The sequence below is a fragment of the Chlamydotis macqueenii genome, chromosome 1 (genome assembly GCF_036417535.1).
Source record: "Chlamydotis macqueenii isolate bChlMac1 chromosome 1, bChlMac1.mat, whole genome shotgun sequence".
Lineage (NCBI taxonomy): Eukaryota > Metazoa > Chordata > Aves > Otidiformes > Otididae > Chlamydotis > Chlamydotis macqueenii.
Genome location: NC_141556.1, coordinates 91294346 through 91307329, shown reverse-complemented (window position 1 = coordinate 91307329; position 12984 = coordinate 91294346). Strand labels below are relative to the sequence as shown.

Here is a 12984-nt window from a genome sequence, read left to right as displayed (position 1 = left end):
TACAGGTTTCCTTTTCTGGATGGCTTTAAAGGCAGCGATGCTGTTTTAAAGCCACCCTGCAATCCCACGCCTTGGCAGCTTTTTCTGTATAGTGGGGCAGGGAGGTATACATGGCTGTGGTGTCACAAATACATGCTCATCATGCGTATGTACACATAGGTGTATGCATAAGCGTACATTTATATGCATATGTACATGTACACATACACGTACAGGTACATTTATATGTACACATACATGTATATGCATAGGTATGTGTGCACAGATACATATACATGTTGTATGTATATGCAGTGTTTTACGCAGAAGGGGTGCAGGAAGATGCTGAAGCGTGGAAACGGAAAAGAGTTTATGCATTGGGACTGATGCTGCTGTAGAAGAAAGAAGACATGCTTACCACCAAGAAGAATTATTTCTAATGGTGGAGAGGAGCCAAAAAAAAAAAAAAAAAAAAAAAAAAAAAAGCCCCATGCTCAGGAGACTGAAGTGCAATTGCTCTCTCTCACAGCCTGCAGAGTTTTCCAGGTGAAGAGCTTCTCTCTGCTGGGCGGGGCAGGGGTGCTACAGGCTCGCTCGGCAGCGTAGTCGCTATTAAACTCTAGCTGGTGACTAAAAGGCAGCAAATCCACTAATGATGTTCCCAGAGCCCCTGAAATTGTGTAGCACTTTCATTTGTGTGATTTCTTCCTACTGTAGCCCGTCACTTACTAGGTCAGCTGTTTGTGCTCCAATGCTATTCTTTCATTATTAAGTAAGTATGTGCTGAATTGTGTGGAAAAATTATATTCCATCTATGGTTTCTCTTTTCACTGAGTCCCTGCTCATCTTTTGTGGCTTGTCACACAAATCCTGCAATACTGATTTTTCACTCCTTGTTTGGGTGACAGGAACTTGTTTTCCTCTCTGAGCTCAGGAACAAGTTCAAGTTCAGCTACTACACTTGCCTGGCCTAAGTGTCAGAGAAAGCATCTTTCATGGTCAAATTATTGGGGGGAGGATGTTTGGGATCATTTGTATTCCACCTTGGTGGTGAAAAAGTCCCAAAACATTACTTCTCCGGCCTAGCAAATAATCAAGAACAGACTAGGCAGAGCGTGTTGCCCCCAAAAAGTTTTCAGCCATCCCATTTTAACTATTTGGCTAAAATACTATTTGTCTAACAAGTACATGGACATGTATGCAACACATACATATGGAGCAACCATCCCCTTCCTTGGCGCGTTTCTAGGGTGCACATGCAATCAGAGCAAAGACATATGTGTTGATGGAGGCACGCAAGGCACACCTAGCACAGCCGGGGCAGGGGTATGTTGAGCTTTGCCTGGGTACTGCTGCCTTAATATGTGCAAGTGCACGGCTCTGGGGTTTGTGCGCTTGGGAGGGGTAAGGGTGGGGCATGGTATGGTATGATATGGTATGGTACAGAAAAGAGATGAGCTTCTACAATACCTAGGTCTAAGGGAGGACACACAAGGCATGGTGTGATGAAAGACTTGGGAGAGGGTCACACCAGCTTCTGCTCTGCTTGAGCTTGCGCACATAAGCTTGAGGATATCTGAGAAGCCAAGACTCCCATCTCCACAGCTGAAAAAATGGTGCAAGTTCTTTGTCTTTCCATTTCCCTGCTAAACTCCCTGCATGCACCAGTCTGGTGGTGGGGCTGGCTGCAGAAGCCCCTCCACATGCAGTCCTCATCCTCTTGCGCCCACCACCACATAATAACCCCAGCGGTTGTTTGCACCAACCGGCCACGGGTAGCTGTGCGGGCATGTGCTGGGCAGTGTGTTAAGCTGACTGGGAGCCAGGGTGGTTCAAAGCCGCTGCAGCCCCTGCAAATAACCCTGGGGGCTGCCTGTAATCCACGTGTCTTACAGCAGAGCTAGCTAAAGTACATGCCATGTATGCTACATTGACTGTCACATGTATTGTAAAAAATGTGGGAAGATTACTGTTCAATCACAAAATAACATTGTGAAAACTCTTAAGAATTTAGGCTTTGGGGAGGGACTAATTGCTCAAACATTTTTTAAAAGAGTGAAAATATTAGAAAAAAATAAAATATTCATCTTTGAGTGAGATTTTGTGCAGAAAATAGTATCTGTTTTGAATTCACCCAGGTTTTTTTTCACAGCCACACCCCGGTATTGCCATGCTGCGCTCCCGTGGTTGTGATGCCCTGTGTTTGCATGACTTGTTCTGTAAGTGTGCATGTGTACGTGCTGCTGTGGACTGTGTGACCCACTGGTGCCTCACTGGTGTGGGAGGCTGAGGCACCCACATGCCCACCCACACTGGGAGGGACACACCAGCCCTCCACGCAGCGGCATCTGTTTGCCACAGGCCTGCTGCCGAACACCCTGTGCGCACTGCCACACGCTGTACCTGCACACCCTCCATCCTACCCAGGTGTACCCACGCGTACCCACGCGCACGTGGGCACGCAGGTCCGCACACCCACCCCCACATGCACGCAGGCCCACAAACACATCCACACACACCTACTCACACTCACATCCAGACCCCCTCACACATCCCCAAATACACCCACACCCCCCCCACCCACACTCACATCCACACACGCTCACACATCCCTAGACACACCCACACCCCCCCTCCCACCCGCAGCTACCCACACTCACATCCACACCCCCACACCACTCCTACACACCCAGCCCCCAACCCACACGCACAGCCATCCACACACGCCCCCACACCTCCGCCACGCACACGCCCTCGCACTCACCCCCCCCGCCCCCAGCCAGACCCACGCCCGCACACCCACGCACCCGCCAGCCCCGCCCCGCCCCGCCCTCCGGCCGCGGCACCAGCGGGCGACGCCGCGGTCTCTGCCGCCCCCTGGCGGCGCGATGCTAAAAGCCAAGCAGAGACCCTTCCGGCGGGCACAGGGGGCTTCGGCAAGCGAGGGGCGTTTTCTCCGCAGCTCGCCCCCGCCTACCCCCCCCCCCACCCCCCGCCCCGTTTTCGTGACCTGGAGGCCCTGCTCAGGGAATTTGCTGTGCAAGCCGATCTCCCGAGCTGATCGTTACCCTGCGATTTGTTCGAAGTTCGTGGCCACGCAAGAGCTTTGAAGGTGGGGGAGGGAGGGGTTCTTCCACCGTAGCCAGGGAAGGAAATTGGGTTTCTGATGATGATAGGCTAATAAGAATATCTGGCACCATTTTCACAAGTAAACCCTTAAGGGACCCCAGACCCCAAATGGCTGCCCGAGTCATATCTCATTACTTAAATCAAGACGGAAAAGGCTGAAAATTGGCAAGGGCAAAACAATTGCACTTCTCTTCCTCCCTCCGAAGAGTGCAACTTTTAGATACTCCGTGCAGGTGGACTCCTGCCATGGTGCCTGACCGTGCTGCAACAGCCTCCCTGGATGCTGTGCCCCGCGTTTCTGAGGGCTCGTCCCTGCCACGCAAGCAGCCTGGGTGATCTGCGTTGGTGGCATGGCACGAGGCAGCCTTGGGTGAGATTGAGAGAGCTGTAGCTCTCCCAGGACTGAAGGGGACCACGTGCGGTCCCCATCCAACCCCTCTCGCCAAGGCAGGGTAACCCTAGCTGTGTCCTTAAATTTAAGCATGGGAAAACTAGAGCCGTGCCACCGTAACCTCACTGCTCCTACCCACTTGCGTGACACGTCCCCATGCACTAGCCTCACACAGAGAGGCTCCTGGTGTCTTTTCCTGACACTTCTGGGAGAACATCTGTATACTTTCCAGCAGGGATGTAGAAGGGCCAGCGAGGCCCTTCAGCGAGGGACTTCAGCAGTTTCACCCAGTGCCTCACCCTTCCACACAGCATGAAGCAGAAAATGGCTGCACGTGCTTGTGTGCTGCACAGGTGGTGCCGTGAGAGCTTCACCAGCCTCATATGCAGTGCCAGTGGCACCCGCTGCTGCTGAGGTTGCTGGACCTTTCCCATTATAAGGCCTTTTTTGCACTTTACCAGCAGCAATGGGGCAGGTGGAACGATCCCGTGCTGGCTGTTTGCCTTGGGCTGATTTTGGTTTTTTAGAAGTGTAGGAGCAGCAGCCAAAATATTTCTGCTGTGTCCGAGAGCAAGGCTTGAGGAGGGAATAATCGTTTATTTTAATCACACACACACACACACACACACACACACACACACACGAAAAGCCAGCGACTGTCCCTCAGAACATTTTTCCTGCTCTGATGCTTTGGCTCAGAGCCTTGCAACCATGCAGAGATTTGGACTTTCAGAAAAAGGTAAATTGCTACACAAAACTATCTGCCTTCAACACCTCCCCACACACTTCACACACCTTGAATGACTTTTCTGGGACCGCTGCCACCAGTGGGTCAGTCCTTTGGCCGCCTCATAGGTTTTAACTCCCCTCCCCCCCCAACCCTGTACCACTGGCACAGCAGGGCAGCGCCTGCTACGCCTGCTCTGAGGACCAACCTTGCTCTTCCCCAGACATCTGTGAGCTGGGGCTGCCCCAGGCAGGTATCTTTGCTAGACTGCATGGTACAGCTGTAATACTTTTTGTGTGTATGTATGTGATGGCTCATGACCTGCTTCTACTCCTGCAAAGGGTGTAGGAAAACACAGAGCAAGAAGGGTGGCAAGACTTGGTTGAGATGGTGGAGGGAGAGGGGAAAAGCATAGGGCTGCTCATGTTCACAGCAAACTGCAGCAAGATTGCAAAGCCAGGAGCTGCTCTCTTCCTCAAAACCAGCCCACCTCCAAGAGGAGCATAACCTGAAAAGCCCAGCTCTGCTGGGTCAGCCTGAGGGTCTCATCTAACCTTCAATCCTGTCCCTTACAGGTGCTGGGTGGGGGCTGGATGGGAGCACATGGCTGGCATGGCATCATGTTGGCCTCCCTCAGCTGCTTCAGAGTTATCCTGAGCCAGCAGTAGCTGCACTCAGTATTCCTTGATAGATGCATTTTTTTCATCATTAACTTCGTCCAGTCACTTCTGGACTGCCTGAAGACACTCACAACCTCCCTCAGCTTCTAAGGAGCACCGTGGCAGTCAGCTGCCAGCAGTGGTACACACATTAAATTCAGGCATCACATTCTCCTGTGACTTTAGGACCTTGGCATTAACAGAAAGCCTGGCGTGCTGCCCGTTACTAATCACTACCTGAACTGGCCAGATGAAAAACTGTCTCAGTCACTGAGTCTCAGTCACTGAGTCTCCTGCTGACTGCAGGAGAACCAGGCAAGGTGTGGGATGAGTTAGCTGGGCTGTGTTCAGATGTCCCTACGAAAGAGAGAGGTGAGCTTTTTGTCAAGGAAACTGTTAAGAAAGAAGCTAGCCAGCGTCAAGAGACTGGTGGCCACTGAATGCTCCAGTCCTGAACGGCAGAGCTGCAGGTCTCTCCATCAAACCTGGGGCACAGCTGTTACTGAGCCTCAGTGGATGCAACCCAGGCGGCTGAAGGGAGCCCAGTTTAGTTGTGAGAGGACTTGGTAGGATGCCCCCCAAGGCCTAGGCAACTGCGACTCCAGCGGTGCATCCTCCATGGCACAGGCTAAGCCTCCAGAGACAAGGCCAGCTGCAGAAATCACCAAGAGGGGAGCAGACTTCTGAGGTCTGACCTTTCTGGGATGAATAAAAGTGCCCTGCTTCTTCCTGCCTTCAAGCCTTGAATTTATAGCGCTAGAAGGCACCACAACACACAGCCTCAGCAGCAGCGGCCAAGGTCAGAAGGCTGCTCGGTAGCCCCGTACCTGCCCTGCCTCATGGCTGATGTTGGCCTCTCAAAGCCTGTGGTGCCCATTTGGGGCTGGGGGGCTGCATGAGGAAGTGATAAATATGGGAGGAAGATTGTATCTGGTCAGGGGCATAGGAAAAGGCTGCTGTAAGAAGGGGGGTGATCCGGACTGAGGTGATATGATGAGTCCTACACTTGTACCAACGCAGGGCCACAGCACAGGAAATGATCCTGGGGAGGGTCTTTAACTGAAATGGCGATATGCGCACACTCGGCTCAGGACACCGAAGAGGCCAAGAGGGGGAGATGTCAGCCAGGGTGATGATGGGGAGATGTAGGAGCTGATGTGAGCATGCAGGTTGGATCAGTAAGGAGAACAGGTCCTGTAAGAAGGGGAGGTGAAGAGAGGAAATTAAACCTGGATCAGGCATAGGGAAGCAGGGGGGAGTTAGTACCAGGAATGCAAAGGGAAGAACCAACCCGGGTCAGAACTACAGGAGAGAAAGTGGGGATTCCTACAGAGCCATTTAGGCATGGCTATGGTGCCAGGTGAAGCTCAAATGCCCACAAACAGGTATGAGACAGGACACTGGTGGTGCCTGACAGGGTGCTGCGAGCCCTGGGGCACGCGGCCCTACAGCCCTCGCCTGCCCAAACCCCCTGGCTGGCGCACACACCCCTCACCCCGGAGAGGCTCTGCTTGGCATCCCGACCGCCCAGCAGCAGGGCCGGGGCGTTTGCTGCCGCTCCCGCCTGCCTTGCTTGGCCACAAACCCGCCGCAGCAGCGGGAACGCGGGAAGGCGGGAACGCGGCCGGGGCCGGGGCCGCCAAACCGCCTCTTCCCCGCGAGGTGGCAGCCGAAGGTCAAGAAAAACCGTCACTGCGGGAGCCCGGCCGGCCGCCTCCCGACCCCGACCAAGCCTGGGGGGCTGGGGCCACCCACATCTGCGGGACAACCCTGGGGTCCCCGCACGGCAAAGCCCCCGCGGGGGCCGCTTTAAAGAAAGGGTGGCCGCTCTGCATGCTGTGAGCCACCTCTGCCTGAGGCAGCCCAGCATGGCCGCGTTTGTGCATCCCGAACTGCTCTGCATCTCTGCCACCGCGCAGCGGCATCCTTCCTAAAACTGCTTTCGGGGGCAGATCTGACCGGCTGGTTGGTCAGCCTGATCAAAAGCAAGGCATCTACCCACTACAGTAGCAAGAAGCAGAGGTTGCAGATGTTGGTGTCAAGCTTTCTAGCCCATTCTTCGTCCTTCTCACAGACACTCCCCTTTTCTTTCCCCTCACTCCCTCCAGCTCCCTTTTGCAAGATAGAAGGTGACCTCCCATGCCATGTAACCCTTGCTGAACAGGCAAACGAAGCTAGACTTGTAAGCAAATCCACAAGTCCCGGCCGTTGCACAGACACGTCTCCCCATGCTGTAAACAACATGACCACCGCCAGCAGAAAATTGAACCTTTGACTCTCAAGATTCCCAACACAGGCCTTTAAAAAGGGCCATCTGAGATGCAAGCAGAAAGCGGATGTATTTCTGGTCCATACTCACAGGGAAAAAAATTCACCCACCCATCTACACGCTTCACGCCCACATTCACCAATCTAGAACATTCTCCTGGGTCCTGGGTGCTATCACCTGAGCAAACCAAAATTGAGATAGGAAAAGAGACAGATGTTGCCAGTTTTTCCTCTTGTTTACATTAACAAGACTCCAGGGTTGCCACATCCGCAGTGCTGATGGAGGAGAGCCCACAGAGAAGTTTCCAAGGGCATCAGAGAGCTACAAGCTCGTTCTTTGCTTTAGGGAACCTGCCCTTGGGATCTTGTCAAAGTATGCGAGGTAAAACTTGGTGTAAGAGGACAATCAGTCCACATGAGCTTCTGAATGGAAGTGAGGCCAGGAGGAGGCATGAGACAGGCTAGGAGGACTCATCTGTGATGGGATGGAAGGAGTGGTGATAAATCAAGTAGAGCTGGCTTTTTCCAAGTGCTTTCCACCCTGAGCGGCTCTGGGCTTCATGCTGTTGACAGGCTGACTCTACTTATAGTGAAGAGTGGAGCCCTGCTTCATAAGCAAAGAGGAAGACCAAAAATAAGGGAAGACTGAAAAAAAAAAAAAACAAACAAAAAAAAACCCCAACCAAACTTCTAAAGGAGAAGGTGCAAGGGAAAGGGGATGTGCACCATACAGGCCTCTCTCTGTCGTCTCACTCCCTGGGGCCTGGAAGGGTCTTAGGTTTTACACTTGCCAGCTTCTCTGCAGGAAGTAATTTTTCTAGTCTGTTGACTCTCTTGCCAGGGCTTCAGAAGATGAAATCTTTATTATCATGAAGGCTTAAAAGGGAGGAAGACTGTTAATTCCATTTTCAAGGTCATACTTTGAAAGTTATTAATTTCTTTCTTCCAGGGCTTTGCACTCTACTCTGAGGCTTTAGGGATTAGCAGCTCCTACTTGCTAGGGTTCATTTGGGGCTTTTTTACTTTCCTGCCCCCCTGCTCCCCTTTGAGAAGAAGATTTTTCACTCCCTGTTCTTAATGTTGAGACTATTTTGTTCATTATCTGCTTGTACCCCATTCTCATTACCAGTTCTACTCCTGTAATTAAAACTTGAGTGTGACTGCAGTGGCAATCGGCTGGCTTTTGTAGAGGTGGAAGCACCACTGTGTAAACTACAGAGGATGCCCTCCAGCCACTCTCCAACAAGATTAAGGAAACGTCTCTGGTGTCTATCAATCTTAGCACACGGTTTAATGTATTTCAGAATTTGCTCGTGCTTTTTTAGCACTGAACAGTTCTTCCCCATGTTTTGGAGCTCATTCATGGTGTGCTAAGTACTCATCTGTCATATCTCATGTCTTAGTGAAGATTCATTCTGTAATGCAGAGCACTCATCCTTTCCTGAGGTCTGAAGAATATCCCTGAAATTGTATTTCTCAGTGTCTTTCTGAGAAGGTCGTGGTGTTTAAGAGCTGGCTGCTTATGCCATTTATCCTGTAGCTAGTTTACAGTACTCCTGCTCTAGAATTAAATTGTTATCCTGATCAGTGAGGCTGGTGGCGGCTAGAAGACCACCTACGTTTCAAGGTTACACAGATCTTTAATCACTAGGACTAGATCTGTCCTGTAGATATCAGAAAGTTCCAAGATTTTCTCACAGCTGAAAAATAGTTCTCCCACCCTTTCCATTCCCCTAGTAGCTGCAGGAGATGTAAAAAAAATCCAAACCTTAGCAACCTACTGATACAAAATTAGTTACTTAAAACTGCTTTGTCTTCAAACCATTCATTGAAGACTCTCATCCTACAAGGGACACATGAAAAAAAAAATACACAGCACAGACTTTTTGAGGGGCCATCACAGGGAAGACCTGAGCTTTTTCTGCTTTTCACTTTCCTAGAATATGGAAATCCTTCCCCTGCTCAAGTCTCAAGCACATGTGCACAGCACAGCAGACAAGGGTGACGCCAGCACGTAGTCTGGAGTCTCACGAGGGAACAAAAAGCATAGCCTCCCTCAACCAGACCACACACAGCCCTAGGAAGCAGATTTGCTAATCGCAGGCTTTGGAATCTCTTGAAAAATTAATATTTTCATCAGCTTTATATCTGTCTGTTTACCCACTTCATCCCTGCTATGGTTTTCCACAAGCTTTGCAGAATATTTGGCAGGGGAAATATTTGAGTGGCTGTGAGCAGAAATGAAGAAGGAGGGACACACTGAGGAGTGACTGGAAAGGAGACTGGAGAAGAAGGAGAACTAAATTGGGATGGAGCATGATGAGCATGCTCACGTTTGCTCTTGTATGGAAATCCAGTTGTATCACTGCCTCTGCCCTTCCTAGCCTTCTCTTCTGGTACCTGCAGCACAGTGCCCCCCACAACTGTCCTTGCATTCTTAGGGCCACCACTCCTCTCTGAGGACTCTTTTGCAGTCACCTCAGCAGAGACCATGCCTCCTAGCCCAGGAGCAGAATAAGGTAGAAGGAGATTTTAACTAGCCTTCATCAAGGGCTGCTTGTGAACAATGAGAAATAAGAGGCCCATATCATGGGAACACTATAAACAAGCCTGTGCGCTTCTCTCAGGGTTTCAGTGAATTAGCGATTTCATGGAAGTCAGGCTGGGCCCGCAGACTGATGTATATCTCTAAAGTGTGTGGTCTAATTAAATATTACTGTGTGTCACCTGTGGTTCTCATCAAAGTATGGATGCATGTATGTGTATGCAATTCCAGGAGAATCCTGGTCACTTTCATGCCCTAACAGCGCAAGCACGGCTTTAATGCCTGCCCCACAACACCCAGACATGGGAAAAGTTGGAGCAGACAGCCATAGTGGCTTCCCACAGCCTATTCCCAGACCAGTAATTAAAAAGGGAAAGTTACTACATCTTACACAGGCAGCTGTGTAAGGAGGAACTTTGGTTCATCCCTTAGACAGATGTTCTAGGGTGCCTGAAAATGGCTCATTGACTGTTGGATGTGCCTCCAGGCACGTGTGCGCACACGCTGCATAAGGTGACCTGGCTCAGGAGTGTACACGTCCATCAGTGAGCACGTATACCTGTAACACCTGCCGTAGAGGCTGCCTGGCTGGACCTCACTGAAGCTACACTGGTTACAGCACATCCTTCTCCACGGCCGGACCCTTTGCTCCTGACCATGCACTCATTCCCCAGATTGCAGAGGGACGTGCAGGCAATGACGGGGAAAGGCCAAGCGCATTTCTCCTTTGCTCGCCTTGCCACTAGGCCTCTCCTTTTTGCAGGGGAGCTCTGCTGACAGACCTGCTCGCCCATGGGAGAGGAAGGCCTGCCAGGAGCACTCTGCATTTTCTGCAAGCCTGATTTCTTTGGAATGGTTGGCTTTTTCCCTGTGCACCCCCTCCCTCCCAAATCCCACACCTCCCTTCTCCCAGTTGTTTTTGTTTTTAGAGAGAGCGCTTAGACAGCTGTATTAATCATGCAAGCCCAGCCATGTGTAATGTGCTTTATCAACAGCAGAACAGACACTGAATGGCAACCAGTTCACAAGCGGGCCTGGTGCAGTGCCTGAGCCGGGAAGATAAACCTGCCGCTTCCCGAACCGACTTACCGTCATGGGTTAGTGAATGGAGAGACTGTTCACTTGGGACAACAACCAGAGGGGAGGCCAATTTGTTAGGCAAATTCTTGAGTGGTTTACAGTGGAAATGGAAGGGGGAGGAGGAGGATGAAGGTGGGATTTGCTCTTTGGTCATTTTCTCTCAGGGGTGGTAAGAATTTGTGTGCGTGTGTGTAAGGATTAAATCAAGACAATAGTGGCTGTTCTTCATCCTCCTCCTTGCTACCCTCTACGCTTCGGTCCCAGTCAGCCTGGCCAGCAGCTTAACACAGGAAGTTAGGAGAGCAAGAGGGAGAGAGCAAAGATTTAGTTATACCTGTTGTGCAGTGGGTATAAGTTGCCTTCATCATCTCTAAGGAGAAAGGTTCAGTTGATGGCTCCAGAAACTCATCTAACGTACAGATGGTATCAGGCTATGAGTGTCCTCCGGGCTGAGGATATCTGTCTCAGGAGGGCTATAGCCTGCCCGAGCTCTGCTCTGCAGGGTAATCTGTCCATGCTACACCGCTGACACTATCAGTGTCCCTACCGGACAACTGATTTTCCACGGCAGCTGCTCTTCCATGGGTTTGTTTCTAATCTCTGCAGTGCAGTTGTATGTTTTCTCCCTCACTGGTTTCAACCAACCTCCCCTCTCCCACCTGACTGCTGTGCCCCTACCTGTGTTTTGCTGGGCTGTTCTGCATGCATGCAAAGCCACATCTGTGACTAAACAGACCTTGAAATGCCCTCCCTATCCCCGTGCAAGGGCCCAGCTCAGAGAAATATCTTTCTGGGACCTCCAATCTCAGTTCCTGCCCTCTGCTGCTGCTCTTCCTCATTCGTTGGATTCTCCACAGCATTGCTACTGGAGCGAGTTATGCAAATATATGCAACCCAGGGCTTATTTTGGATTAAATCAATCTAAATTAAAATTAATGAACAAAAAGTACAGAAACAGATCAAGCAATAAAGCCATTTCTCTCTCTTTCCCCCTGTGTCTCTCTGTTTTTCTTTAAGAAAGTTAATTTCTTTATGCTTTTTGGGGGGAAGAAGCAGACTGTTGGTTTGTTGGCTTTTTTTTTTAAAGCAATCTCAGTGAACAGAAACTGTTTGTTGCTATCCAGAAAAATCCACCAAGCAATGCTAGTAGCTATAGTATAAATAATTCTTGGCATTTCTCTTTTCCCTAAGATGCTGTTTCTGGCTACATCCCTACTACCCCTTGCAGAAAACACCATAATCACCTTTGACTTTGATTTTATTCTCTTTTAACCCCATGGTCAAAATAAGATACTATACCACCCCTTACCTGGTACCTATCAAATAGCAAGAAACAATTAATATGAAATTGGCCTTCTGCCTCCACCCTGCCTTGTCCTTCCTGTTCCCTTGGCCTGAAATCCCACAAGCTTGGCACCTTCAGTGCCTGCAGACCTGGCAGGGACAGACATTGATCCCAAGCAGCAAGAGAAGCTTGGCCTGCCTGAGCATCCACCTTTGCAGAGCCACTGCCTTCTGCCCTCACCAAATGGAGAATGAACTCTTTGGAAAAATCTGGCTGGATGCCACCAGCGGGAAGCAAGAAGAGCTGTGAGTTGTGCTTCCCACCCAGAGTCATGGGCGTTATCAGGTGCTGATGCTCGAGGCTCAGCCAGCTTTCAGGGAAGACAGAAGTGTGCTCCAAGTAGTCAGGCACACATCACTGCAGAGTGGCCAGTACAGCTGAACCTGAATGCCTGAGAATTTCTGGAAATACCAGACATGCACATGGTTCCAAACATGCCCTCCCCCATTTGATCCCTATGGCTACTATTTTTCTCTGCTAGTAGCTTCTATGTCAGGATTATGATAGGACAAGATTGGCTATTTTGGCCTGCTTATGCTATGGTTTCCCCAGCTCTGATAGCTAGTTTGTTTCAACAGCTGTTAAGGCTTGGGTTTTGACTGACCCCTTCTTGGAATCCAGCCGAGAAAGCATTCACTGGCCTCAGTGAAGAGGACTCCAGAGATGGACGGGTTCTTTAGCTGGCCACACCTTACTGGGAGGGCTGGTTTCTGTGGACTGCTCCCACACCACTGCCTAGTCAACAAACCCTTGTAACGTGTTAACTCTTTACCAGGGATGGGTAGAGGTGACCCTTGCAACAGATGAGCTTTCTTCTCCACAGCTAGGACCTCCATAGGGAGGGAAGAGGACTGAGAGGTA

General features: G+C 50.6%; 1 protein-coding gene across 3 annotated transcripts in view; it reads right to left on the bottom strand.

The window, feature by feature from the left end:
- Window positions 1-12984, bottom strand: part of LSAMP (limbic system associated membrane protein) — a 1033563-nt gene that overhangs the window by 8366 nt on the left and 1012213 nt on the right. The gene's annotated exons all lie outside the window — the stretch shown is intronic.